Genomic DNA, 6,521 nt, shown 5'->3' on the forward strand with positions numbered 1-6,521 from the left:
AATGATTCAGTATAGCTACGATGCTCTGAATGCAATGAAACTTACTACCTAGAATGTGCAGAGTATCCTCGACGTCCCCATATGATCAAATATCATTTTAGAGACTCGGATAGAATTACGCCTAAGATAAAAAATCTATTTTGGGTAGGTTTTGGATTTCAAAGCACTCTATGGCTTCCTTATGATGTGCTCTATCTATCCCTATGGTCAAAAATCATATTAGATGCATGTATTGTGCATAGGGAGTGAGAATAGCTTGTAGATGGGCATGCCTAAAAAACAAAACTTCATCTCAAGAAACTTACATTGAGAGAGATAGATTTCACCTACGAGCGCATTGGTATGCTCGGACTCACAATGCAACACTGCACGAGGGAGATACAAGCAATTGAAAGTAACACATAACTCACTGTACACAGCTGCAACGTATGCTCACTTTCGTTATCCAAAAACTTGGGTTCAAAATTACAAAAGTTGGCTTTTATACCTTAGCCAAGGTTTAAGAATGGATTCCTAGCTATTTGGGTTCAATAACAAGGCTTATGAACTGAATTTACTTATACAAATTTGGAAGCCCTCGGCCCCTACACTCTTTAACACTAGGTTGGTAACCTAACAGGACATAAAAGTGTCCTTTCAGGGTTTTGGAAAAAACCTCCAAAACCATAGTAGATCCACTCATTTTGTAAAATCCTTTCATGAGGTTATAGTTCAAGGCCTACTACACATGGAAAAAATAAGAAACTTGTAAAATTTCTCATCTTTTGGTCACACCAAGCCTCCAAAGTTGATGGACCAATACATTTTCATCAAAACAGTCATTTCTTACGTTTTGTTGCATAAAAATAAGATTAGGGATTTTTGTAGGACTTGAGATAAATTCCCTAGTTAACTTCAATGGGTTGGTGATCAGAACATATGATTGCTTCTCACTCACTATTTTTTGTTTTTCCAAAAGAAATAGGTACAAAAAAGTTGAATTTTTGCCATTCTGCAAACCTATCATCAAAGTTTCTATAGCCACGCTCAATGCAAATAATATATGCATGTTTTCTTAGTTCCCTATTGTCCTTTAGGTTCATAAGGAGCCATGGAGCATGTCAAAAGAATAATACATCTCTTACCAAGGGGAATCTTGGGGACAAAGATGAAGTGCTAAATACAGCAAACATGAAAAAACTGGGTTCAACATTATGAGTTGTAGAATCCCATAGAAACTATTCAATATCTAGCCAAATTTGATCCTTATGACTAGATATGGTTACTACCTACAAAATGCATGTAGTTGTCACAAGAAACTAACAATATTGAAAAAGCTATTCTTGATATACTAGAATGTTTCGTTTTCTTCTATAATCGAAAAAATCAACCATCGTTGTCTACTATGCAAAATAGGGTATTAGGTGCCCCAAAACTCAAGGAATATTAGCTTTATGTTACAATATGCGACATGGAAAATAAAAACTACATTTTGATATCATGAAAGCCACCAAAAAAATCATAGAAGAGCTAAAATTGGCTAAAAAACAGGATTTGACAATTTTTGTAATTTGGTCATAACTTACAACTTTAACATTTATTTCTCCCTAGAAGAATCAGTACATGTTGAGGACTACTAAAGATAGTTCTCTAGCATTATAGACCTCAGAAATGTGAATTCTAGAGTGGTATAGTTGCAAAAAGTTGAAAAAAGACAAAAACAGGACCCGTTTTTTCACACAGGTTAGGTTGTGAAATGTTGTGCAAGAACAAGGTTAAAGATGGAATTGATATTCCAAAAAAATGTCAAGTTTTTTTCAGCTCATGAGACAACTTTCTAGATAGATAGCACCTCAAAATCCATTTTGAAACTCTTGACATAATTCAAGGAAAATGGTCACTTAACAGGACATAAAAGTGTCCCAGGACATAAAAGTGTCCCATTACCAACCTAGTGTTAACAATCAATGATTATACAATGACTTTGGACTTTTGCGGGATTTTTATTGGTACAAAAGTTGTGATACAATCAATGGGATAAAAATAAGAATCATGTCCATTTGTTAGCTAAGAAGCTAACATTCTCCCCCTCCTTTACTTTGTCGTCCGTGACACAGCTACTTAGGGTGCTAAGTTGTGGTCGGGCTTTCGGGCTTCGGTCCTCTTTGCATGATGCTCGAGGCCTTGCTAATACTTGAGGCAAAGCTCTTTATCTTCAATAGGCATGAATTGTATTGTAATCTTGTTCCGTTGTTCCACTATTGAATAGCTGACAAACCTTGCTCGGAGATTAGTGACGGCGTGGCCAAAAATCTTTGATTTGTAAGTGAAAAATCCCGTATAAAATGCCTCCTCAAATGTCTACATGTAGTAGGACATCAAGAACATCACTAGAGTATAAAATCCATGGAGCACTTCCTCTAAAGGTTGGCTGGATAGATCATAGCACAATCCTTTGTTACCTTCGAGGAACGATATCCATGTCGCATATGTTTGCTGCGCACTATGGAAAGTTTGTAGGCAGGTAAAAAGCATGTTGGAGATCTTTACCAGCATGATACAAGTCAAATTTGGTATTCCTCTAAAAAGCTGAATAGTTAATGAAAGATTGTCTACCATATAATCTTCAGTAGGGATGCCACTTGGTGGTGATGGAAATCTGGGATAATTTAGCCAAGTTGACCACCTCTGCTGGATGATGGAATGATGTTGCCAACAACTACGGACTCTTGGTATTGGACACTACACACGATATTTCTTTATAGGGGAAGTGTGTTTGCATACAAGGTAAGATACCTAGGGTGTCGGTTTAAACAAATCTCTGGCCATTTTGGATGTACCATTGTAGGGTTGGCCTCAATGTCCTTGAGCAGTCATTCTTTGACTTGTAGCACTTCAAAATTGATGAGTGGAAAGGGGAGAGCTTGCTGATGCAATTCTTCATTGATAGTAGTCGGTGTGAGAAGATCAACATTGATTGAGTGCAAGATGCACTCTTCTCACTGCATCGCTTCTTTCCGTACGTTTTCTGTCTCCTCTTCCACTTGCTTCTTTAGTGGATCTTCTTCTTCTGCAATTAGGATTTTGGGTTGAGTTGAGGGTCCAACTTCCTCTTGAGGAATCTCTAGCTTTGAGAGACTGTCTTCTTAAGTGGTCTCTGCTTCAAGGTCTATGAATTGGAAGGCATCTTTGTCTCCCATTGCTGTGTCTGTCTGTTCTTCCCCAGAAGTGGATGCATGTGCCTTGGCTGCCTCTTGAGCTTTATTGAGTTCTTCTTTGACTTGTGCAATTTCTTTTTGATGCCCATCCTCTTGTTGCATAAAACTAATGGAGAGCTCTCACCACTGAATCTGTTCCAGCTTTACTTCCATCTCCATGTCTTTAACCTTAGCTCCAGGGTTTTGTAGGCCTCATCTGTGCCTTGTAGTGTGGCCATGATGGGGTTATCTTTGACCTAATTGAGTAGGGTGTTCTTTTCTTGGCAACGAGCTTCTAATTGTGCCAGTTTGGAAATATATCAACTGGATATGTAGCCTTTGTACTATGGAGGTTTTGTAAAGTGGTGGTTACCTCCTGAAGCTCTATCTCATGCTAGTGATTGAGAGCTTCCAAGTCCGCTTGAGACTTTGTAATTAGTTCTATAGATTCCTTATTTTTGATTTCCATTGCTTATTTTTATGCTTTAGAAGTGTTTGCAATCTCGAGCCTTTCATTTGAGTACTCCAACCGTTGATACGAATTGTGAAGCTATTGGTGGCAAGCATAGATCTCTTCTTTCATTCGGTCCACCACTTCATGCGCATATTGGACGTACTCATCAATGTCATCTAGACTTTCCAATTTTCTAGAGTGGATTGCTTCATGCTGATCTTGTTTGTGTGTTCAGAGACTCTATTGGGAGGTCTTCATCTGGCTTATCAACATGTTCCTCCCCAAGCTTCTCGAGAGGTTCTGTTTGAGCTTCTACATTTGCAGTATTTGGAGCACTTTCATCTCGTTGTGGTTTCTCTCTTGGAGGAGTAAAGTGTGGAGCTTCTTCAGTGTGTTCTTGTTCCTGTTCTGGCAGTTCCTCCCTTGGAGGTGTTTTCTCTTTTTTGGTGCCTTTTCTTGTTCTCTTTGATGCTCTTCTTGTTGATAAAAATGTTCCAATCCCACCATAGGACCATCATGCAGATTATACATGGGGTTTTTGGATCCACCTTTGAACTTTTTGGTGATGGTTTCCATTTCTCTTCAAAGTCGCCCTCAAGCCCTCTTTCAAGCTCAAATGCTGTCGCTTCTCTCTCTACTCTTGTTGTTTTTTGTATAGGCTCCTCTATTCGTGCTGTAGGTCTTGGCCTCTTTTAGGGTTCCTCATCATCCACCTTAGCTTTTCCTTTCTCTCTTTTCTTTCTTTTGAGATGAGTTTCCTCCTCCTCGTTGTCTTCTTTGTTGCTTTTGGATGCCTTTGCTACAGTCGCAGCTGCAATGGTTGCTTCTGCTTCTGTGGAATTGACTAGTTTGGTGTGCAATCTTGTGGCTACTGGAGGTGCTCTAGTCTGCACTTCTTCTTCATCATCTCTTTGTCTTGCTAGCCATAAATTCTATTCTAGTGTTGGTGGTAGATGCTCTGCCTGGCCTATAGCATGATAGGCTATTCTTGTAAGCACCTCAAGGGCTCCCAAAAAGGTTATGTTCTCTGACTTTTTTACATGGGTGAGGGTGGTATGAATGTAGTGGACGAAGTCAACTGCGGTGGCTCCCTCTTTCTTTGATGCTTGTGTAAATGTTGATGCCACTGCATGATTTGGAACTGTGTATCTGGGTGGCCACTTTGTAGTGAAGTGAAAGTGTTGGTGGTAGAGTCAAAGAGCTCGCTCTATTTCTTTTTGTTTGAGATCCAAGAAAGAAGTGGATCTGCTAGTAAATATTCCCATGGTGGGCAGCTGGCGGTCTCTAATCGACTTTCCCCCCTTTGGAAATCTCAGAGCATCTACTACATGGTATTCTATAATGTTAACCTCGATCTGGGTATCATTGAGGTCTGAGATGGTTGCCGACCCTTTTTACTAATACTGTGTAGCAATTCATAGGCCCTTTTGTAATCCACACCACATGGTTCTAGTTCAATGTAATCCTTTAGGCCGATTTTTTTCCCATACTGGCCTGACTGGATCTTCCTTTGCCAGATCCTGAGCTTCTTTGGGCAGCATCTGTACTTCTACTTGGGATCCTTGTGCACTCTTGAATGTGCCATGGTACACTGTGACATGTTGGCTTTCCAAATCCTCTTTAGCTAGCCAAGTAACATTGGATTCTTTCAAAGACTCTTCCTCAAGCTGAAATGGGGGAAGTTCTGCCAGTTTTTCTTTCATGGTCTTCTTCTTTGGAGCTCCCAAAGTGGATGAGAAAGAACCTAATAGAAAATCATCAAGCTTGGTAGTCAGACCTATTCCAGCAATCCAACAAGTAGAAAAGCTAACAAAGCAAACAAGAAGCACTAAATTCACAATTTAAGGCAAAGTTTATCTTAGGCATGCCTAAGATGCAGGTCATGTGTGTATATGCATGCAAATTTGTACCAGAGTGGATACACAGGGTGTATCTATGTTGTAGGTGACATGTATGAAGTGTGATGGATTTTTGACACATGTGGTGAGAGTTATGGGCAACTGTGTCCGCTTTTTACGCTTTCATAGCTTGTGATGATTGATGGAGTCGTGCTTTGCCAAACTTGATGAAAATGGTCATGGTGCTTTAGATGAGCCATGTAAACATTTTTGTGTTAAAATTTGATGAGTCAGACATCTTTGGTGATAGTTATATCTTAGGTGACTTGGCTAGTTTTGGGCCATTTTGGGCTCTTATCAGTTTCATTGGCTTCATAGAGTTGATACTTGGTGTTTGGTGAAGTTTGGACTCATTTGACAAGCTAAAAGTTAGTTAGGTTTACTTTTAGTGTCTTTTGGGTGGTAAAGTGATCATAGGCTAATGTATGCACGATAAAAGTGTGCCAAGGTGATGTAGGCTATGTGCCAGGTATGAGGATCATGCTCATGTGGAAAAATGTGCAAAAAGGGCTCAAATCATGGTAGATCATCCTCAGTGCACCTAAAATAAAAATTGCATATTATTTCTATTTGTGCCCCTAACTTGCCCTATCTAGCTTCTACTATGTTCTTTATGGTGGATGATGTCCTTGGTTGTATTTCTTGCACTTGTTGTTGCCCTCAATGAAGTTGATGGTCCTCTTTCAAGCCAAGCTTGACTTGGAGTCACTAGCAAATAATTGTGTGCTCATTGAAGGTTAGTATGGGTCAAGTGTAATGTATAGAGTGCCTCTCTTGAGTTTGAGGTCAAACGGATCAATAATTGTGTCAAGTGTAATGTATAGAGTGTCTCTCTTGAGTTTGAGGTCAAACGGATCAATATTTTGCACTAAGGTGTCAAATGTCACTTTGTGGTGAAGATATGTTCATTTTGCCCTATCTTGATGATTGGGACTCTAATGCACCCTCAATTCTCCACACTTACCCAACATGATGACATAAAACACATGTGTC

The sequence above is a fragment of the Adiantum capillus-veneris genome, chromosome 9 (assembly GCF_014529385.1).
Source record: "Adiantum capillus-veneris isolate H3 chromosome 9, ASM1452938v2, whole genome shotgun sequence".
NCBI lineage: Eukaryota > Viridiplantae > Streptophyta > Polypodiopsida > Polypodiales > Pteridaceae > Adiantum > Adiantum capillus-veneris.